Genomic DNA, 24,593 nt, shown 5'->3' with positions numbered 1-24,593 from the left:
ATGCAGGGTCCTTCAGAGGTTTGCAGCTGTGCGTAAGCCATCCTGTCGACCACCTCTATCCACTGCAACAAGCAGAAACGGCTCCAGTGGGCCAAACGATACATGAAGACTGACTTCCAAACTGTTTTGTTCATCGATGAGTGCCGTGCAACGCTCGATGATCCAGATGGATGGAGTGGAGGATGGCTGGTTGATGGACACCCCATGAAAACACGGCTAAGGCGCCAACAAGGAGGGGGTAGAGTAATGTTTTGGGCTGGAATCATGGGGAGAGAGATTGTCGGCCCCTTTATGATCCCTGAAGGGGTAAAGATGAACTCCATAATCTATGTAGAGTTTCTAAAACAACACTTCCTGCCATGGTTCAAGAGGAAGAACCGTCCTTTCCGCAGCAAGATCATTTTCATGCATGATAATGCACCGTCTCATGCTGCAAAAAACACATCTGCATCTCTGGCTGCTATGGGCATAAAAGAGGACAAACTTATGGTGTGGCCACCATCTTCCCCTGACCTCAACCCCATTGAGAACCTCTGGAGCATCATCAAAAGGAGTGTCTATGATGGCGGGAGGCAGTTCACATCTAAGCAACAGCTCTGGGAGGGTATTCTGTCCACATGCAAAACAATTGAAGCAGAAACCATCCAAAAACTGACAAATTCAATGGACGAGAGAGTTCAGAAGCTTCTTTTGAACAAGGGGTCCTACGTGCAAATGTAACATCACCTAGAATAAAGTTTTTACTTGAAAACTGTTTGATTTCATTTTGTAATAAGCTGATAATGCTTATAACTTCACAATTGACCATTTGTTTGTTCAAAATAAAAAAAGGTTGAAAACTCTGCTGTGCATAATAATTTGAAACATGCATTTTGAGTGTTTATTTTTTTTTAAAAGATACTGTTTTCATAGGCAGTTTTTTCTAAAACATTGCAATTATACTAGAATAATAGATGACTGGAAAATAACAATGACTGCAATTCAGATAGGTAATTTAGAGAAAATATGAGGAAATATTATTTGCATAATAATTTGGAACACAGTGTATTTGTCTGCTATATATTACATGGCGTGTGCTATATGCTATGTGGCTGCTATATACATACATACATAGATATTCTAGAATACCCGATGCGTTAGAATCGGGCTACCATCTAGTAAATAAATAATAATAATAATAATTTCATACGCACTTTTGAAAAAGCTCTTCTGTAGGCATACACGCATACACTTACGTATAGTGCTGATCCTCATGTTTGAGAGCAACGAGTTCCATCAGTCATGTTCATGTACTGTAGATCAGCCGCAGACTATGTACCACTGGGGGCTTCTAGCTCATGAACTTTTAGACATTGAATTCTTGAATCAGTCTTGGACTTTTTTGTCCTCCACCTGTGGATATTATATTTAATATTGTTAAGTGCATTGAGAATTACAGAATTATAAATTACCAATTATGTTGGATTTTGACACAGCATAATGGTCTGACAAACCTGGTACGTTATCTATAGAATTGGACCTTTCCTTACCTTTCACTCTGCAAAAACTCTTATTGTTGCTCTCATTCATTGTCACCTGGACTTCTGGAACGCTCTACTAATCATCTCCCTGTTTGTTTTTTATTTTTATTATACCATTCAAAACAGCATGAAAAATACATAAGCAAAAGACGGTACAAAAATTAACAACCATCTTGCATGCAATGTGTTTCTGTTTTGTTGAATTCGTGATAACATTCCATGTCATCGGTGACTTACTAAATTCTCCCTTCATCTTTCAAGAATGCGGCAGCAAGAATCATATTCCACTCCAGCTGCTACACTGATGCCACTACCATGTGCCAGCCATTGCACTGGTTACCCATTCGCTACAGAATCCAATATACAGGTAGTCCTCGGTTTACGACGGTCTCGGGTTACGTCGTTTCGTGTTTACGACGCTTTATACGACGCCTCATTCCGACTTACGACGTTTTGCGTCGTAAGTCGAACTACGTGCAGGGGCGGAACTACTGTACACTGTACCCGGTTACAGAGGAAACTGAGCCTCCTGCACACCATAACACACTTCATTATGGCTCCCAAACGCAAGGTAGACTCATCTGACACCAGCAGTGAATCAAAGAAAAGGAAGGCCATCACCATGGAGGTGAAAGTGGATATCCTAAGGCGATCTGATAAGGGGGAAACACCAACAGAAATTGGCAGGTCATTAGGACTTAGTCGTTCGACTGTTGCTACAATTATCAAGGATAAAGATCGTATCCTTGAACATGTGAAAGGATCTGCTCCTATGAAAGCGACAGTGATAACAAAGCAGCGGAGTGGGCTTATTATTGAGATGGAAAGATTATTGGTGCTTTGGTTGGAAGACCAAAATCAACGCCGTATCCCTGTGAGCCTTATGGTTATTCAGGAGAAGGCTAGGCGACTGTTTGAGGCGTTGAAAAGAGATAAGGGGGAAGAAAGTGAAAGTGAAGAATTTGTGGCGAGTAGGGGTTGGTTTATGAGGTTTAAGGATCGTGCCAATTTCCATAACATTAAAGTGCAAGGTGAAGCTGCTAGTGCTGATGAGAAAGCAGCAACTGAGTTTCCTAAAGCATTGGCTGAGATAATTGAGGAGGGTGGTTACTGTGCTCAACAAGTGTTCAACGTGGATGAGACAGGCTTGTTTTGGAAATGTTTGCCTAACCGTACGTACATCGCCAAGGAGGAGAGGTCAGCACCAGGTCATAAAGTCGGCAAGGAGAGACTGACTTTGCTTCTTGGGGGCAATGCTGCTGGCGACTACAAACTGAAGCCCATGCTGGTGTATCAGGCTGAGAATCCAAGGGCACTCAAGGGCATTTCAAAGAGTCAACTACCAGTCATCTGGAAGTCTAATAGGAAGGCATGGGTGACACTCGCAGTGTTTGATGACTGGTTCACCCACCATTTTGTGCCAGGCGTGGAGCGGTATTGTACCTCCAAGGATATCCCCTTTAAGGTGTTGCTAATTCTGGACAATGCCCCTGGACACCCTGCCCGTCTGGATGACTTTAACCGTAATGTCAAGGTGGTTTACCTTCCACCTAATACCACTGCCCTAATACAGCCTATGGACCAAGGAGTCATTGCTACATTCAAGGCCTACTACCTCCGAAGGGTCATTGGTAATGCTTTAGCAGCAACTGAAAAGAATAAGGACTTGACTCTAAAGGCCTTTTGGAAAACATACAACATCCTTGATGCTGTGAATAACATTGCTGATTCCTGGGATGAGGTTAAGCAGACCAGTATGAATGGTGTGTGGAAAAAACTGTGCCCCCAGTTTGTGAATGATGTCACAGAGGTCCAAGAGTCAGTGACTAGTGTCATAAAGAACGTTGTTGATATGAGTAAAACAATGAATCTGGAGGTGGAGGAGGATGATGTCACAGAGCTACTGGCATCTCATGGAGAGGAGTTATCTGCTGAGGACCTTATGCAACTGGAGAAGCAGATGATAGAGGAAGAGGAAGACATACCAACCCCAGAACGTAAGAGATTTACAAGGCAGGGCTTGGCAGGAGGTTTTGCCCTGATACAGGAAGGATTGTCAAAGTTTGAGGCTGAGGATCCCAACATGGAAAGGTACACTAGGGTTGCCAGAGGAGTCATGGATTCCCTTAGGTGTTACAAGGAGATCTTGGAGGAGAAGAAGATGGTCTCCTTCCAAACTAACCTTCAGCAGTACTTCAAGAAGGCAGAGAGGCCTGCAACAGATCCTGTACCTGTACCCTCTACCTCTCCTGCCCCTCTTGACTCCCCTGCCTATCTTGACTCACCTGCCCCAGTATCTCCAACACCTTCTGCTGATTCCTCCCAATAAGCCTGTTCTCTCTTTGGAATTGTTATCTTTGTTTATTACAGTACTGTACAGTACACTGTTTATTACCTGTTACAGCACGTACAGTACAGTAGTACTGTACTGTACTTCATTATTAAACGTTCTGTACTGCACAATATTCTACTGTACCTATCTTTATTGCTAATTATATAGGGTACTGTGTTAGGATAGGCGTTTGGATAGGCAGCACTGTACTTTTATTATGGTACAGTACTGTATGAACGTATGGTTCGACTTACGTCGAAATTCGGTTTACGACGACGCGTAAGAACGGATCAACGTCGTAAGTCGAGGACTACCTGTAAATGTATCACTCTCACCCACAAAGCTCTCCACAGTTCTGCACCACCCTACATCTCCTTCTTCATCTCTGTCTACCAACCTAAATGTTTTCTCCATTCCGCTAATGACCTAAGATTAACATCTATAATATAACCAAAGATGTGTCCTGTGTGAAGCCTCCGGCGCATACGAGGACACCAATCAACGTCGGTTGGAGCAGCAGCTGCTTCATTGGCGGGGGTGGGGGGGAGAGAAAGAGTGCGAGAGAGACTCTTTAATTTTCGTGAAGTATTCAAATACCCCGCCAACAGTGCGTATGCGTCGGACAGAGTCGCAGCATGAGCTGACTGAGGCCCCATTATATTCAACCGTGAAATAAATTACACTGTTGAATTAACTTTATTCTCCCCTCCACAGTTTTTTTAAGTCACAGGGGCAGGGCCTGTTCCGTCACCACTGAGTATACAGAGCTGCGGCTGTAACTGCATCCTCGGCCCTGACTGGCAGCTGGCATCAATGTAGAGCCAGTTTCAGTCAGGGGCGCCGGTTACAGCAGCCGCTTTGTTTACTCAGAGCAGTGACTGAACCAGCGGCGCCCCCATGACTGAAACTGAATGCTGGCGGGAATAAAGTTCATTTCCTCCCCACTGCTTTTAGCCTTGTGCAGGTGCCAGGCAGCATAATAATACTGTTAACCTCCAGATTAACTGCATATCTGCAGGTTAACAACTTTATTTCTGGTGACACGTTCCCTTTAACGTAGCACAAAAATGTACCAATAAAAATCCTCGCCACCCGGGCGTAGAACGGGTTGAATAGCTTGTTCTCTATAATCCAAACCACGCAATACTCGTCTACAGGATTTCTCTCGTGCTGCACCAGTTTTATAGAACGTTCTGCCTCAGAAAATCTGGTTAATTCCAAGTATCCAGTTTCAAACCTGCCCTAAAATACATTTCTTTAGACTAGCCTGTCACCTCACCTCACTAATCTAACTATCCCCTGTTCTATCTTCCGCGCACTCAGTAGCTTTTTATATCTGTACTGTACAGATTCTGGAGGGTGACTGGTTCATGCAGCGCTATTTGAATGCCCCTATTTATTATATTGATGGCTGAATCTTAGACGAAGTATTATATTTTTACTTTTCGTGTCTCCCCTATTTCCTCATAGATTAACATCTTGCGAGCAGGGTCCTCACTCCTCTTGGTATGCGTTGAACTATGTGTTATTCTGTAATGTCTTATCCTGCGTGTACATGTTCAATCTGAATTGTAAAGTGCTGAATATGTTGGTGCTATAAAAATAAACATTATTATTATATTATCCTGCTGTTTGCATTTAAAAAGCAGCAAATTTTACAACAAAATTACATTTAGAGGCATCTTATGTGCGATTTCCCATGAAGGTTATGTCAGTGATGACCATTTTTATTTCATGTAAGCAATTACCGCAACTGCCTTTATAGCAGTGTGTACAGTGTTTGGTGACATGAACCTCTCATAAACCATTGCTTTGCTAATGTCTCTATTAATGCAGTGACCGATGAGACTGTCATACTTGGTAGTTTTTTATTACACCATTAAAGTGACTAGTTTGTTTCTCTGTAATACAACTGACAATTGTCTTTTATGACCATTCCTGTTGGTGCAGTTGAGGTAAGTAAAGACTGATGTCTGGCTATGTGCACACGTTGCGGATTGGGGTGCAAAATTTTCTGCACAAAATCAGCATCTCCTGGCAGAAATCGCAGGTGCGGATTTGACGCGTTTTTTTATGCGGATTTTGTGCGTTTTTTGATGCGGATTTTCTGTGTTTTTTACCCCTGTAGGTTTCTATAATGGAATGGGTCAGAAACACTGCAGTTCCACACAAAAGTAGCATGCAGTTTTCATGCGGATTTTTCCGCACCATTAGCACAGCTTTTTTTTTTTTTTCTATTGATTTACATTATACTGTAAATCACTTTGCGGAACTGCAGCGTTTCTGCTCGGAATCCGCACTAAATCTGCATCGTGTGCACACAGCCTTAAGCCAGGTTCACATTGCGTTAACAGCAGCTCGTTCAACACATGCGTTAACGGGCTGCTGTTAACGCAAGTGCCGACATGACATCGCGCTAGCGCAGATAGAGCTAGGAGATGCTCTATCTGCGCTAGCGGTGACGGACCCGGAAACGCTGCAGCCCTCGTCCCAGGGTCCGTCACTCAATGACAGCACATCGCTAGCGCACGCCCATTGTGAGCGTGCACTAGCGATGTGTCCGACATTGGACTCAATGGCGGCGTTAACAGACAACGATACACCGCGTTATGCCACGGTGTAACGTAGTCCGTCTAACGGACGTCACAGACGCAGTGTGAACCCAGCCTTAGACTGCTTTCACACATCAGTTTTTTGGCATCAGTCACAATCCGTCAAATGTTGAAAAAAACGGATCCGTCGCAGATTGTGAAAAACGTTTTTTCGACGGATCCGACTAGCTGATCCAGCTAATTGGATCAAAAAAAAAATTGGAGCATGCTCAGTTAAAAAAACGGAATCTGTCACCAGATTCCGTCATTTGACGGATCCGATGACATAGGCTCCCATTCTAGCAAACGACGGATGGTGACGGATCCGTCACCGTCCGTTTTTTTCAACCGACACAAAAAATGTTACTATGTCCGTGTTTTCCGGCCAACCAATTTTCGACAGATCCGGCGAAAAACGGATGAAACGTGAGGCCATCCGTCGCAATCCGTTGCTAATACAAGACTATGGGAAAAAAAACTTATCTGCCGGCAACTTTTGCCAGATCCGTTTTTTTCTAAATTTCACCGGATTGTGACTGACGGCAAAAAACTGAGGTGTGAAAGCAGCCTTACTGCAGGAAAAGCACAAACTTTGTTTTGCAATTTTTACTATTTGTTAATAACTTTTTCATTCTATATAAAGGTCATGTGTAATTCCGCTGTAGAGATAAGCGAACATGAACTTAAAAGTTCTGGGTTTGTATCCGACAGTTAGTGTCTGGTGCTCAATGCCGAACGCAGACTTCTCCCAGAAATCCGTTACCATGTTCCCAGTTCCGGGGGGAAGTTGAAAGAGAATTTTCAAGGTCTCCATTGTTTTCAATGGGGTTCGGCTTCATGTATAGATCTGGTACAAGAACTGAACTTTGGAATAAATTTTGGGTCGGGTACCAGATCCTGAACTTCCACAGGTCCGCTCATCCCTATTAGGCCTGTCCCACACGTCCAGATAATTCCGGTACCGGAAAAATCGGTACCGGAGTTGTCCGTGTGTCCGTGAGCTCACGTGGCACATCAGTGTGGCACACGTGCGGCAGCCGTGTGCCGCCCGTGTGCCGACTGGGTACCACACGGACCGTGCAGGAGACAGTGCTACAGTAAGCGCTGTCCCCTGCTTTGGGTGCTGAAGCCACGTGACCGCTCATACAGGAGAAGCTGCGGCGCGGAGAGGACGCTTCGAGGGAGCCGGGTGAGTATTTTCTTTCCAGCGGTCGGGCGCACAGGGGGTGGGAGGGGGTGGGAAACAAAGATCTTTATTTCTACCGCAAAGAAAACAAAATACAATGATTTTTCATTTCTTCTCTCCAGCGAACGCTGCTGGAGAGAAGAAATGAATGGGGGCTTCAGCACCACGCTGGGGGGACAGCGCTTACTATAGCGCTGTCTCCTGCACGGCACACGGACTGCACACGGACAGCATCCGTGTGCGGTACGTGTTTTACACGGACCCATTGACTTTAATGGGTCCGTGTGATCCGTGCGCTCCCACGAACACTGACATGTCTCCGTGTTTTGCACGCGGACACACGGTCCGCGAAAACACGCTGACATGTGCAGAGACACATTGATTTTAATGTGTCTACGTGTGTCAGTGTCTCCGGTACATGAGAAAACTGACACCTCACGTACCGGAATCACTGACGTGTGAAACCGGCCTTAGGCAGCACATCCCATCTCATTGCAGCTGCTCTAAGAGTTTAAGTTGACATGAGCTATGTTTATTAAAAGGAATCTGTCACTGGGATCATCCCTCCTAGGCCGTCTATATGGCGTAGGTCGTAGGAAGCTGAATGAAATGATACCTTGATATCTGCAATCCGATGTTTTTTTTCCCAAGAAATCTGTGTTATGTAAATGAGCTGCTAAGATCTCTGGGCTAAACACTGATCTCCCTGAGAATCTGCCTCCAGAGATTATTGTAAATTACAGGGGCTGTTACTAGTGTGAGACATGTAATGACTGACAGTCTGCTCTCCTGATCTACATGTCTCATACTGGTAACTCGGTGCCCCCATGGTGTGTCCAGGAGCTCAGTGCGCTGTTACACTTCCTTAACCCCTTTCTGACATCAGACGTAATATTCCGTCCATGTGACCTGGGCCAATTTGACCATGGAAGGAATATTACATAATAATAATCTTTTATTTAAAATAACGTGTGGAGACTGAATGAAACATTACTGACGGACAAATCATCCAGGGATAAGATATTATTAAAACTAAGAGAATTTTTTGAAATCAATGATCACGATACTATACCCTTTGCGACGGTGTGGGAAGCCCACAAGGCGGTAATAAGAGGGGAGATGATCTCCTTGTCCTTGTATAAAAATAAGAAAAGACAAACGGAAGTAAGCTCCCTTTATAAAGAAATCCAGACACTGGAACAAGATCATAAGTTATCGCTTAACCCCCAGGTTCTGACAACACTTTAAAAAAAAAGACAAACTCTGAAAGATCTCCTTAATCTGGACTCACTTAAAATATACACTAAATGGAAACACAAGATGTTTGCACACGGGGATAAGATGTCTAGGTTCATGGTAGCTTTGATTAAGAAAAGGAAGGCAAGGGCATTAATTTACTCATTAAAAACTCCGAGAGGGACTATTGTTAAAAACCCAGAAGAAATTGCTTCTGCTTTCAGAGAGTACTATGCCTCCTTATGCAATATACGACCAGAGGAGAATGTCGACCAATTAATTAAGCGGAAAATAGAGATTAGCACATTCCTGAAATCACTTCAACTCCCGTCCCTTGATGAAGCCCAACAAACTGAATTGGCAGCCCCTTTTGGGTTGGAGGAGCTCCGGTCCACCCTGTCGAGCAGCCCAATGGGTAAAAGTCCAGGTCCAGATGGACTCCCTAACTCTTATTACAAGACCTTCCAAGAGATCCTAAGCCCCCTTCTTTTAAAGCTGTTCAATGGTATACTAGGAGGGTCGCCCTTCTCAAAGCAAACTTTGGAGGCCCATGTCTCTTTAATTCATAAAGAGGGCAAAGACCCTGAAGTGTGTAGCAAGTACAGAACGATTTCTCTCCTAAACAATGACCTCAAATTATATGCAAAGCTGATCGCTAATCGGATTAATCTAGTGCTGAGCTCATTGGTTCTACCAGAACAGACAGGCTTTGTGAGGGGGAGAGAGGGAAGAGATAATTCCTTTAAAATATTATATTTAATGCAACGGGCTCTCACGAGAAACGAACCTCTGGTGTTAATGGGAACAGACGCTGAGAAAGCGTTCGACAGGGTGGACTGGACTTTTATGCAGGAAGCCCTGAGTCACTTTGGTTTCCCCCCGACACTAATAAAAGCCATCTTTCAAATGTATAACTCCCCCACTGCAAAAGTAAGGGTAAATGGAGACCTTTCCGACCCCTTCGAAATTAAAAACGGTACGCGACAGGGTTGTCCACTGTCACCGACACTGTTCGTTCTATCGATTGAAACCCTAATTCAAAATATCAGACAGCATCCAGATATTGCAGGAGTTTGTGTTGAGGGATCATCACATACCGTAGCGGCCTTCGCCGATGACTTACTCTTAACGTTAACTAACCCCGACAAGGAGATTCCAGTGGTACTGGGTCTGTTTGAGAAGTTTGGGACTTTATCAAATTTTAAAATCAATTTAGACAAATCGGAAGCTTTGAGCATAAATGTAGATCAAAAAATCATTCGGGGCATTAAATCCAAACTACCATTAAAATGGAACTCGAAGTTCATTAGATATTTAGGAATAAAATTAAGTCCTCACTGGCACTCACTGTTTTCACTTAATTATACCCCACTACTTAACAATACTTTAGAATTAATGAAGTCATGGAGTGCCCCTTATGTCTCGTGGATAGGCAGAAAAAATCTTTTGAAGGGCTTTATTCTTCCCAAATTTAGTTATATTTCTAGAATGTTACCAATAAATGTCCCTGCGACGTTTTTCTCAAAAATCCGTTTGATTTTCGGGAAGTATATCTGGAGGGGTTCTAGACCCAGGCTCAATTATGCAACACTTTCACTTCCCAAATCTAGGGGAGGCATGGGGGCCCCGGACCCTCAAAAATATCACAACGCGGCAACATTATCCTTGATGGTGGATTGGGGGAGAAGAGATGCCCAGAAACTCTGGACACAAATTGCGGACACCACAATCTCAGTCCCTCTGCATGTTGTAATGCATGCTTCCAAAGAGTTTACCAATGGACTAAAAATCCAAAATGCAATATCCAAAAATATTATCAGAACATGGTTAAGACACTCACAATCGCTAATGCCTCTGCCGTCCCCACTGATCAGAGTAACTGATCTACCAGAGCTCCACATGAAAGACTTACCAAATAGAAATTTAGACCCTCTACACAAGATTAGAGACAATTTGGAATGTATAATGGTTGATGGCACTTTACTCCCACTCCTGGAACTTCAAACAAAATTCCCCCAACTCCATTTAAATTTCCTTCATCACAAAAGGCTTAAAAATGCAATAAATTGTTACCTTAGGGTAGGACACCTTCATAGAGAATTGACAATGTTTGAGAAACTTTTAGTTCATAAGAACCCACCAAGGGGAGTCCTGACCAAAATGTATCAGACCATTGTGATTAACAATACCCCACTTAAACGAGCTTACATACATAACTGGGAAAAAGACCTTGATATTGAATTTCAGGACTGGGAGGTAGATCAAATTTACAAAAATTCGCATGGCCCATCTAGTTGTATAAGAGTACAGGAAAATTTGTATAAAATAGTCACTAGATGGTACACTACCCCAACTCTATCTCATCTTTGGTATCCTAATTCCTCACCAACCTGTTGGAGATGTACTAAAGACATTGGTACTTTTTTGCATATGTGGTGGTCTTGTGAAATACTACAAACTTTTTGGAAAGAAGTATTAAAACATATAACTAAAATATGCAAATTACTTCATCCACCCTCCCTGACACTCATTTTTTTAAACTGGAAGGGGGACAACTCGAAATATAAAAATAAATCCCTGTTGGCTTTCCTTCTATCAGCAGCTAAACTTTTTATCCCAGTCCACTGGTTGACTAAAAACTGCCCGAGCATTTCGGATTGGGTCAACAAAGTGGACCAGTTATTCTATATAGAAGAAATTTCTGCTTTCACTTTTTTCTCACAAGAGAAATTCTACACAACATGGGCCCCCTGGAAATCTTTCAGATCTAGTGATGAGTATTTGGCTCTTATTAACAATTCGAAATCTCTTTAGAGGTTTGGATCTCTTCCTAATCCAGAAAGGAACGTGTCGATGTCCCCCCTCTAAATCCCTTGCACCTATTTTACGATAAGCCGAACCCTCCCCTTCTAGTGAATCTATCCCCTACCCCCTTTCTCCTCTTCTTTCTTTCTATTTACAGTATGTGTGTATTGGTTAAATGTCGCATTAATGTGGAGTTGTTTTCGGTTTCTGATCTAGCCTTCGGGAAATCACAAGACTTCAAGTCTGAACTTTCTTAATGATTGCATCTTACTGTAATCTTATGTTTATCCACATGTTTATCTACATGTTCATCACTAATGTTACATGTTATTATTGAACTAGCCTTCCCGAGGTTGGGTTAAATGTCATACTGATGTATCTCAAATCCGCATGTTACCATTTACCTATCTGTTATTTGTGTAAAACTAATAAAAAGAAACTTAAAACAATAATAATCTTTTATTTTTATATAGCGCCAACATAATCCGCAGCGCTTTACAGACATTATCATCACTGTCCCCGATGGGGCTCACAATCTAAATTCCCTATCAATATGTCTTTGGAGTGTGGGAGGAAACCAGAGTACCCGGAGGAAACCCACGCAAACACGGGGAGAACATACAAACTCCTTGCAGATGTTGTCCTTGGTGGGATTTGAACGTAGGACCCCAGCGCTGCAAGGCTGCAGTACTAACCACTGAGCCACCGACCATCGCAATCGACTGCGCTCACGGGCACCTGCAAACCATAACAGTAAAATCTGGCGCTCCGTGCCTTCTGAGCTTTGCACTGTGCCTGAAAAATATTTCCCGATTATATGTAGGGCATTAGCACACTCAGGAATAAATGGACCTCAGTTTGTTGTAATAAAAAAATTCCTATTAGCCCTTAGAAAAATAAAAAACTTGGGGCTAAAACAACATTTTAGTGGTAAAAATGTCATTTATTCTTTCTTCACCGCTCAGTGGTATAAAATTCTGTGAGTCACATGTGGTGTCAATATGATCACTGCTCCCTGAGATAAGTTTATTGGGGAGTGTAGTTTGTAAAATGAGTACACACATAGGGGGCTCTGTTGTTCTGCACATCAGGGGCTCTGCCAATGTGACATGGCACCTTCAGTACATTCCAGCAAAATCTGAGCTCCAATATAGCGCCTCTTCCCTTCTGAGCTTTGCACTGTGCCTCAAAAGTTTCCGTTTTTTTTTCACAAATAAATGTAAGTCATATCAAATACGGTAAATTTTACCACTAACATGTAGTACAATATGTCACCAGAAAACAATGACAGAATCACCGGGATCCATGGAAGCGTTCCAGAGTTATTACCTCCTAAATTGACAGTGGTCAGAATTGTAAAAATTGGCCCGGTCATTAACGTGCAAACCACCCTCGGGGGTAAAGGGGTTAATTTACATACTGAGCACTTTGTCACATCTTGATTGACAGCACCTGAACTCAGTCAGTGTCTCTGCACCTCTGCAGTCACATTGCTGGAGCCAAACTGCGCTCACATAGTGCCATTGTGGACTCTCATCGCTGCTTCTGTCTGCAGTAAAGTACCTAATGGCTGCCACAGACAAGAACCAGCGAGGAGAGCGCACACCGACAACACACTGCGGGGCTCCTGCAGTGTCAGTGTGCTCTCTCATCCCTGACTTTATTATTTTAAGACAACCCTTTTTTTTCTTTAATTGTATGCTTTCATTACAAAGGGTACCACTAAAAATATAATTTCCTTATCATTTCTCACCTGCACAGGCACAAACATTTTTACTGATCATCTCTATGTGCATCATTAAAGAGTGATACAGGAATTAGTGACTGATCACTGGCAGCTTTACAGTGTGTCTGCACAGTGGAGTGGAGTAAGAAACACTCGGATCATGCTTTGTATTCTGCCGTCACTTGTATAATAAATAATTAAATCCATTTTATTACATTTACCGTAATAATCTGACCAGTCCAAACAATAGGCTTTCAGCACTTTGTGCCACTCCCCCCAACCCTAGTCTGCAAATAAAAGGATATAAAAATATTACTTTTTGCTCTAAATGTTTAGTTACTTTTTAATAAGAAAAAAAACAGAAAATGTCAGTGGTAATCTGTAAATATAGAGTATGACAGTGCAATACATGCCCATCATATTTTAACATCTGAATTAAGATAGTTAAAGGGGTTGTCATGGACTTACATATTCATTATGTATCTATGGACGGGTCATCAATATAATGAAAATATGATCAAATTGATCAGTGGGATCCGACACCCCAATACCCCACCAATCATGTGTTATCATCTCTGATAGTTGCCAGATATAAGCAATGTACGGGCGACACCCAGCCGTCCCGTCCATTGTTGGCTGCTCCCGGGTACTGCAGCTTATCTCCGATATCAGGTGGTTTAGAAATCAGTGTTAACTTGTATTTATAGTAGGAAGAACAGACCGGATACTAAAAGAGGTTGTCCACGTTCTCTTGTTAGTGCAGCTTTCCGAATACACTGACAAGCACTTTTGTCCATGTGACTGTAACGTGGAGCATGGCGGTAGCCGTGGGCGAGGCGCTCGTCTCTTACACCCAACACGTTACATGAAATTGGGGGCCCTGGCTGGGTGTATGGACTTGTGCTGTGAGGACGCTACATCCGTGCAGGCCGCATGTAACCATTGACGCTGGTTTGCTATGGTGCCAGTATGGAGGTTACTTATCTTCTCTAGTGCTGACACTCTGGAATTCCCACCCAGTGCACTGCATTTGTCTCGCGTATTCAGTCCTGTCTAGGCCCGTTACTTTCACAGTTCTAAACTCTAGACCTTACTGCTAAACATCCTTTCCCAGGAAAATAACTCCGGAAAATAACTGTGCCTCTCAATCACTTTTCCTCTTTACTGCTCCGGATCACACCATCTCTTTCTCTCAGACTCCACAAACGTTAGAGAGATTTAAGAATGCGACACTGCTCACATTACACCCTAGGTCCTTTCTCTATGCCCTCTGGACCCTATCTGCCTCCCTGATAGGAACTGTCTCTGTTCCTTCACTTTAGCCCCTCCCACTCTGGGCTAGTCCCAACCATTAACTCTTGCTATAACTACTGTCAGCAATTCACAATACTAACATCATTAACACAAGTCACAATTCACATTATACATCACAGTACATATTATGGTAACACTTGTTTCTTCAGGGGGGAATGTGGGTAATATGTCCATCTCCTCACATGAACATGTCACCAGACCATTCCAGTGGCCAACACCCCTTTAAATGGACTGGTGGTAAGGGTTAGATTACTAATGGCAGTCAGGCTATATACTCAACTACCTCACTTGATCCTATAGCCTTTGACTGCTGCTCCATTCACTATGGCTGACTGTGGTCTCAACATGCCTTCTGTAATTACAGCAGGATGAGAAGAACACTCACATTAAAAATACACTAATTATATGCGAAAAAAGTAAGCAAAGAAGTTTCATGAGCTTCCATCTCCAATATGCAAAACTAGGCAATAAACGCAGCCGGGCTCCTAATGTCACAGTATCAATGGAGGCATTTTAATTGCAGTATTATAGTGTCACAACCTCAATATTTACAGTACCTTGGAAAAATATTCAAAATCTTCTATTCTGTATATGTTATTGGGCAGCCGTACACTTAATTGCATTGTGTATATATGACTCCCTGCATGATTACTAGACCAACTGTGATAGACCTTCTGTGAAGGACCGATCGTCAGCCTAAACACCAGTCACAAGGGCAAAATTCAGTTTTTGCTCTTATTTTATTGTTTCTGCTCCCCTGTATACTCCGCTGTTAATAATTCCGCCATATGGCTTCAATCATATGCGCTTTTATATTTAATACACCCAGTATGCTCATTTTTATGGTGTTTACACAGAGGCGTTGCTCAGGGGATTCTCTGGGGAAATTTTTTTAGACTGATTGGCAAAATAACACGGTGAGTAAGGCCCCCTTAGTTAAAAAACAAACAGACATAAAAATTTGCATATTGGGACGCTAAATATAAAAGTCCTTATGTTTAGAACCATATGGCAGATTAAGAAAATATGAAACAGAATACTCAGGCCGCAGGTGCAGCCCAAGAGTCTTCTATAAAAGCTGCACCTGCAACTGTGCACCTGTTTGTTAAAGCCCCAGACATACAGTATTTCTCAGTGGAAATATGCATGTGTGTGTGTGTATATAAAGTGTGTGTATATATATATATATATATATATATATATATATATATATATACTAGATGGTAGCCCGATTCTAAGGCATCGGGTATTCTAGAATATGTATGTAGTATATTTATGAAGATTTTAGTATAATACATTGAATACTCAGGATACCGGACTGCACCTGTCGCTGATTGTAAATAGCAGCCACGTAGTATATAGCACAGCCACGTAGTATATAGCACAGCCACATAGTACATAGCACAGCCCATGGAATATATAGCACAGCCACGTAGTATATAACACAGCCCGTGGAGTATATAGCACAGCCACGTAGTATATAGCACAGCCCACGGAGTGTATAACAGCCCACATAGCATATAAGACAGCCACGTAGTATATAACAGCCCACGCACGCAGTATATAACAGGCCACGTAGTGTATAACACAGGCCATGTAGTGTATTACACAGGCCACGTAGTGTATTACACAGGCCACGTAGTGTATAACACAGCCCACGTAGTGTATAACACAGCCCACGTAGTGTATAACACAGCCCACGTAGTGTACAACACAGCCCACGTAGTATATAGCATAGCCCACGTAGTTTATAGCTCAGCCATGTAGTATATTGCACAGCCCACATAGTACATTGCACAGCCCACGTAGTACATTGCACAGGCCACGTAGTACATTGCACAGGCCACGTAGTATATTGCACAGCCCACGTAGTATATTGCACAGCCCACATAGTATATAGCACAGCCCACATAGTATATAGCACAGCCCACGTATATAGCACAGGCCATGTAGTATATTGCACAGCCCATGCAGTATATAGCACAACCCACGCAGTATATCGCACAGCCCACGCAGTATATCGCACAGCCCACGCAGTATATCGCACAGCCCACGCAGTATATCGCACAGCCCACGCAGTATATCGCACAGCCCACGCAGTATATCGCACAGCCCACGTAGTATATCGCACAGCCCACGCAGTATATAGCACAGCCCACGCAGTATATTGCAGAGCCCACACAGTATGACACAGCCCACGTAGTATATCGCACAGCCCACGTAGTATATAGCACAGCCCACGTAGTATACTGCACAGCCCACGCAGTATATTGCACAGCCCACGTAGTATATTGCACAGCCCACGTAGTATATTGCACAGCCCACGTAGTATATTGCCCAGCCCACGTAGTATATTGCCCAGCCCACGCAGTATATTGCCCAGCCCACGCAGTATATAGCACAGCCCACACAGTATATAGCACAGCCCACGCAGTATATTGCACAGCCCAAGCAGTATATTGCACAGCCCAAGTAGTATATTGCACAGCCACGTAGTATATTGCACAGCCCATGTAGTATATTGCAGAGCCCACGTAGTATATAGCAATGTGGGCATCATATCCCTGTTAAAAAAAAGAATAAAAATAAAAAATAGTTATATACTCACCTTCCGTTGGCCCCCGGATCCAGGCGAAGAGGTTACCGATGCTCCTCGCGCGCTCCGGTCTCAAGAGTGCATTGCGGTCTCGCGAGATGATCACGTAACGATCTCGCGAGACCGCTATGTCATCATCTCGCGAGATCGCAATGCATGGAGCGGTCACCGGAGCGTCGCGAGGAGCGGGAAAGGCCTGTTTTGGATGCGGGGGCCGACGGACGGTGAGTATATAATGATTTTTTATTTTTTAAATTATTTTTAACATTAGATCTTTTTACTATTGATGCTGCATAGCCAGCATCAATAGTAAAAAGTTGGTCACACAGGGTTAATAGCAGCGTTAACGGAGTGCGTTACACCACGGCATAACGCGGTCCGTTAGCGCTGCCATTAACCCTGTGTGAGCTCTGACTGGAGGGGATTATGGAGCGGGCACTGACTGTGGGGAGGAAGGAGCGGCCATTTTGCCGCCGGACTGTGCCCGTCGCTGATTGGTCGTGGCTGTTTTGCCGCGACCAATTAGCGACTTGGATTTCCATGACAGACAGAGGTCACGACCAATGAATATCCGTGGCAGACAGAAGGACAGAAAGACAGAAGTGACCCTTAGACAATTATATAGTAGACTAGATGGTAGCCCGATTCTAACGCATCGGGTATTCTAGAATATGTATGTAGTTTATTTATGAAGATTTTAGAATAATACATTGAATACACAGGATTCGGCCGGCCGTGACCAATTAGCGAAGCGTGGTTCAAATCCCGCGCCAATTCGCGGCCGGACTGCGTCTGTCGCTGATTGTTCGCTGCCGGCCATGTAGTATATAGCACAGCCACGTAGTATATAGCACAGCCACGTAGTATATAGCACAGCCCACAGAGTATATAGCTCAGCCCACGGAGTATATAGCACAGCCACGTAGTATATAACAGCCCACGGAGTGTATAGCACAGCCACGTAGTATATAGCACAGCCCACGGAGTGTATAACAGCCCACATAGCATATAACACAGCCACGTCGTGTATAACACAGCCCACGTAGTGTATAACACAGCTCACGTAGTGTATAACACAGCCCACGTAGTGTATAACACAGGCCATGTAGTGTATAACAAAGCCCACGTAGTGTATAACACAGCCCACATAGTGTATAACACAGCTCACGTAGTGTATAACACAGCCCATGTAGTGTATAACACAGCCCACGTAGCGTATAACAAAGCCCACATAGTGTATAACACAGCCCACGTAGTGTATAACACAGGCTGTTGTGAACTCTGTTTTCGGGCTCCCTCTTGTGGTCACTGGTGGTATGGTGTGACTTCTGCTTTGGGCTCCCCCTGGTGGCTTTGTTTGTTATCCTGCTGGTCTCTGGCTATCAGCTGGTTCGTTATCCTCTGGGAGGTTCCTATATAGCTCTGTTTTACTTCCACTTGTTGCCGGCTGTCGATGTAATCAGTGCTACTCAGATTCCTTCTGACTACCTTGCTCCCAGTCCATCCGGGACAAGCTAAGTTTTGTTTGCTCATTTTTTGATCAGCAGTGTTTATCATGTTTTCTTGTCCAGCTTGCTAAAATGTGATTCCCTCGCTTGCTGGATGCTCTAGTGGACTGACTTTCTCCCCACACACCATTAGTTGGTGCGTGGGTTCTTGAAATCTCAGGATGGATATTTTGTAAGGGTTTTTTATTGATCGCATAGACCCCTGCTCTATTTTCTGCTTTCTAGTACTAGTGGGCCTCTTTTGCTGAATCTGATTTCATCCCTACGTATGTGCCTTCTTCTTACTTCACCGTTAATATTTGTTGGGGGCTTCTATATCTTTGGGGATCATTTCTCTGGAGGCAAGCGAGGTCTTTCTTTCTCTTTAGGGGTAGCTAGTTCCTCAGGCTGGCTCGAGGCGTCTAGGAAATTTTTTAGGCACGTTCACCGGCTACCTCTAGTTGTTTTGGATAGGTTCAGATTTGCGATCAGTCCAGTTACCATCTCCCTAGAGCTTGTCCTTAGTTTATTCACTTGCTGGTCTATTCGTGATCCTCAGCCACTAAGGATCATAACAACAGGCCACGTAGTGTATAACACAGCCCACATACTATATTGCACAGCCCATGTAGTATATAGCACAGCCCACGCAGTATATTGCACAGCCCACATAGTACATTGCACAGCCCACGTAGTGTATAACACAGCCCATGTAGTGTATAACACAGGCCACGTAGTGTATAACACAGGCCACGTAGTGTATAACACAGCCCACGTAGTATATTGCACAGCCCACGCAGTATATAGCACAGCCCACGCAGTATATAACACAGCCCACGTAGTGTATAGCACAGCCCACGTAGTGTATAACACAGGCCACATAGTGTATAACACAGCCCACGTAGTATATAGCACAGCCCACGTAGTATATAGCACAGCCCACGTAGTGTATAACACAGGCCACGTAGTGTATAACAGCCCACGTAGTGTATAACACAGGCCACATAGTGTATAACACAGCCCACGTAGTATATTGCACAGCCCACGTAGTGTATAACACAGGCCACGTAGTGTATAACACAGCCCACGTAGTATATTGCACAGCCCATGTAGTATTAGCACAGCTCATGCAGTATATTACACAGCCCACGTAGTGCATAACACAGGCCACGTAGTGTATAACACAGCCCACGTAGTGTATAACAGCCCACGTAGTGTATAACACAGCCCACGTAGTATATTGCACAGCACATGTAATATATAGCACAGCCCATGCAGTATATTGCACAGCCCACGTAGTACATTGCACAGCCCACGTAGTATATTGCACAGACCACGCAGTACATTGCACAGCCCATGTAGTACATTGCACAGCCCACGTAGTATATTGCACAGCCCACGTATTATATTGCACAGCCCATGTAGTATATTGCACAGCCCACGCAGTATATTGCACAGCCCACGCAGTATATAGCAATGTGGGCATCATATCCCTGATAAAAAAAAAAATAGTTATATACTCACCTTCCGTCAGCCCTGGATCCAGGTGAAGCGGTTACGGACATTCCTCGCGCGCTCCGGTCCCAAGAGTGTATTGCGGTCTCGCGAGATAATGACGTAGCGGTCTCGCGAGACCGCTACGTCATCATCTCGCGAGACCGCAATGCACGGAGTGGTCACCGGAGCGTCGCGAGGAGCGGGGAAGGCTGGTTCTGGATCCGAGGGGCCGATGGACGGTGAGTATATAACGATTTTTTATTTTTTGATTATTTTTAACATTAGATCTTTTAACTATTGATGCCGTATAGGCAGCATCAATAGTAAAAAGTTGGTCACACAGGGTTAATAGCAGTGGTAACGGAGTGCGTTACCCGCGGCATAACACGGTCTGTTACCGCTGCCATTAACCCTGTGTGAGCGCTGACTGGATGGGAGTATGGAGCGGGCACTGACTGCGGGGAGGAAGGAGCGGCCATTTTCCGCCGGACTGTGCCCGTCGCTGATTGGTCGTGGCCGTTTTTCCGTGACCAATCAGCGACTTGGATTTCAATGACAGACAGAGGCCGCGACCAATGAATATCCGTGACAGACAGACAGAAGGACAGAAAGACGGAAGTGACCCTTAGACAATTATATAGTAGATTTATTACTTTCTTTATGGCTGACATCAGATTACTGTCTGCTGAAATAGTGCGATGATTTTTGTGTGTTTTCATCCATAACAAGATGTATGTATATGGCTTGATCAGCTGATTAGGGCCCATGATTTACTGATTTCAATCAGCTGTCCGCTCTGTTGTTGTGAGCTGCCATTTTATGTAGTCTTCCAGGTTGTTGCTCGGGTACAAATTATCAGAACGTTTGTACGAATAAATGGACACATGATTTATCGTCTGATTTTATTCTGGTCCTAAGACTAATGTCCAGCTAAAGCCTCTGATTAGATTGCAGGTATAATTACAGATGACAGACAGATATTGCCCTACACGACTTCTGTGACCACAGCCAGGCTAACTGTCTCTTTTTTGACCCTGTTAAATGTAGATTTAATCACTTGCTGTCCTTGGGTTTACCCTCTCCCTCTGTTTCATCCACAATCTGTTTTTTCCTGCATCCAATATTTAAAGTTTATCATGCGAGAAGTGTTATTGTAGTTACGCATTTTTTATTTTTCTGCAGCTTTCTGATTATATTTAGCAACTAAAATCCCTAAATAATGTCTGACACCTCCATAGAGAACATTCCATAATTAAGCACAGGATGTGATATCGGAAACGCCATTTACAATATAAAACTTGTGCAATTTTTAGATCTAGCGTTCTATAGGCATTATGTTCGGTTGGTTGGTTTTTGTTTGCTTTTTTGTTAAACAAAACCATCAGAAATGATAGATATTCTAGACTTTCTGGAAGTTCTTCAACTAAAGGTGGTCATACATACAGTCATGGCCAAAAGTGTTCTCTTCTCCTCTTTGGCCGGCGTCACACTTGGCGTAAGACAATACGCCACGTATTATACGTCCGTACTACGGCCGTAATACGGAGAAATGTTCCCAAAATATTGATCCGTAGACAGGGTGTGTCAGCGTATTTTGCGCATGGCATCCTCCGTATGTAATCCGTATGGCATCCGTACTGCGAGATTTTCGCGCAGGCTTGCAAAACCGACATCTAATGGATTTATGTGCTCAAATGTTCGGGAAAACATATATACAGTATATATATATATATATATATATATATATATATATATATATATGTCATTGAGACACATATATATATATTCTGTATTTAGATTTCATTCAGCGCGATATCTGTGAACAGCCGGTAATTCAATTGCCGGCTTTTCATTTCTCCTGCACAAACCCGACAGGATATGAGACATGGTTTACATACAGTAAACCATCTCATGTCCCCATTTTTTTTGCATATTCCACACTACTAATGTTAGTAGTGTGTGTATGCAAAATGTCAGCGCTGTAGCTGCTAAAATAAAGGGTTAAATGGCGGAAAAAATTGGCGTGGGCTCCCGCACAATTTTCTCCGCCAGAATGGTAAAGCCAGTGACTGAGGGCAGATATTAATAGCCAGGAGAGGGTCCATGGTTATTGGCCCCCCCTGGTTACAAACATCTGCCCCCAGCCACCCCAGAAAAGGCACATCTGGAAGATGCGCCTATTCTGGCACTTGGCCACTCTCTTCCCACTCCGTGTAGCGGTGGGATATGGGGTAATGAAGGGTTAATGCCACCTTGCTATTGTAAGGTGACATTAAGCCAGATTAATAATGGAGAGGCGTCAATTATGACACCTATCCATTATTAATCCAATAGTACGAAAGGGTTAAAAAAACACACACACACATGATTTAAAAGTATTTTAATGAAGTAAACACAGCGGTTGTTTTAATAATTTATTGCTCTCTCAATCCATTTCCAGGCCCTCGCTTGGCAAAATAATAAACGCACAAGATACATACCCTCAGCTGAACCGTCACGTCCCACGATGTAATCCATCTGAAGGGGTTAAAATAATTTACAAGCAGGAGCCCTGCTAATGCAGCTGTGTGCTCGTGCTTGTAATTCCCCGGCGAATGAATGAAATGTAGGTCATTGACCTACATTTCCTTCAGTCGCGGTGATGCGCCCCCTGGTGGATGTCCTCATATGACCTGGAGCGTGGGAAAAAGTTCCCAGGCTGCAGTTCATGAGAACATCCAGCAGGGGCGCATCACCGCGACTGAATGTAAGTACAGATCCAGCTTTCCTTTCAGCACCCGGGGATTACAGGCACGAGCGAGTGGTTTATCGCAGCTCGTGCCTGTAATATTAGTTAACCCCTTCAGATGGATTACCTCGTTGGACGTGATAGGACATCAGAAGGTATGTATCTTGTGCGTTTATTATTTTGCCAAGCGAGGGCCTGGAAATGGATTGAGAGAGCAATAAATTATTAAAACAACCGCTGTGTTTCTTTCATTAAAATAATTTTTAATAATGTGTGTGTGTGTTTTTTAACCCTTTCATACAATTGGATTAATAATGGATAGGTGTCATAATTGACGCCTCTCCATTATTAATCTGGCTTAATGTCACCTTACAATAGCAAGGTGGCATTAACCCTTCATTACCCCATATCCCACCGCTACAGGGAGTGGGAAGAGAGTGGCCAAGTGCCAGAATAGGCGCATCTTCCAGATGTGCCTTTTCTGGGGTGGCTGGGGGCAGATGTTTTTAGCCACGGGGGGGCCAATAACCATGGACCCTCTCCTGGCTATTAATATCTGCCCTCAGTCACTGGCTTTACCATTCTGGCGGAGAAAATTGCGCGGGAGCCCACGCCAATTTTTTCCGCCATTTAACCCCTTATTTTAGCAGCTACAGCGCTAAAATTTTGCACATACACACTACTAACATTAGTAGTGTGGAATATGCAAAAAAAAAGGGGATATGAGATGGTTTACTGTATGTAAACCATGTCTCATATCCTGTCGGGTTGGGGAAGGAGAAATGAAAAGCCGGCAATTGAATTACCGAATTTTCACTAACACCGCTGCGTATTTCTCGCAAGTCACACTGCTGGTCCGTGTGGAATCCGTATTTTTCTCGCCCCCATAGACTTTCATTGGCGATTTTTTTGCGCAATACGCTGACAAATGCAGCATGCTGCGATTTTGTACGGCCGTAGAAAGCCGTATAATACTGAACCGTAATATACGGCTGATAGGAGCAGCCCCATTGAGAATAATTGTGCCGTATGTTATGCGAGTTTTACGGACGTAGTTTCTACGCTCTTACGTCCGTAAAACTCGCCAGTGTGACGCCGGCCTTCCTGTTCTCCATGCTTAGTGTGGCACACACAGAGACACAATGCAAAGATTAAGTCAACTTCTCCCCTTTTTACCTGCTTTCAGGTGTGATTTTCCTATTGCCCACACCTGTTACTTGCCACTGGTGAATTTGAACGAGCATCACATCCTAGAAACAAAGTTGTTTACCCACAATTTTGGAAAGTTGCTAACAATTTTGTCCGGACCATTTTGGGGTTTTTGTATGAAATTATGTCCAATTTTCCCTTTTTTCTCTGTGTTTTATTGTGTTGTTCCAATACACACAAAGTAAATAAACATGTGTATAACAAAACAGGTGTAATTGCAATCATTTTCTTTGAGAAATACCATATTTCATTTCCTGGAACAATTTCAAGGCTGCCAACACTTTTGGCCGTGACTGTTTAAACCTTATTCAGATGTCCATTTTTCACATACATGCTCTAGCCGTAGTTTTAACGCATAGAACAAGA

The 24,593-nt window shown here is 43.6% G+C and overlaps 1 protein-coding gene across 4 annotated transcripts in view; it reads left to right on the top strand.

Annotated features, from left to right (window-relative positions):
- The window catches only part of ABHD3 (abhydrolase domain containing 3, phospholipase), a 104,933-nt gene that overhangs the window by 31,752 nt on the left and 48,588 nt on the right, over window positions 1–24,593 (top strand). For 2 of the 4 annotated variants that reach the window (XR_013217012.1, XR_013217013.1), the window contains exon 1: window positions 2,309–3,517. The exons of the other annotated variants lie outside the window; for them this stretch is intronic. The gene's annotated coding sequence lies outside the window, so the exon portion shown is untranslated. Of the gene's footprint in view, window positions 1–2,308; window positions 3,518–24,593 lie in introns of those variants that run through there. 4 annotated transcript variants of the gene reach the window in all.

The sequence above is a fragment of the Ranitomeya variabilis genome, chromosome 6 (genome assembly GCF_051348905.1).
Source record: "Ranitomeya variabilis isolate aRanVar5 chromosome 6, aRanVar5.hap1, whole genome shotgun sequence".
Lineage (NCBI taxonomy): Eukaryota > Metazoa > Chordata > Amphibia > Anura > Dendrobatidae > Ranitomeya > Ranitomeya variabilis.
This window is presented reverse-complemented; position numbering and strand designations above follow the sequence as displayed.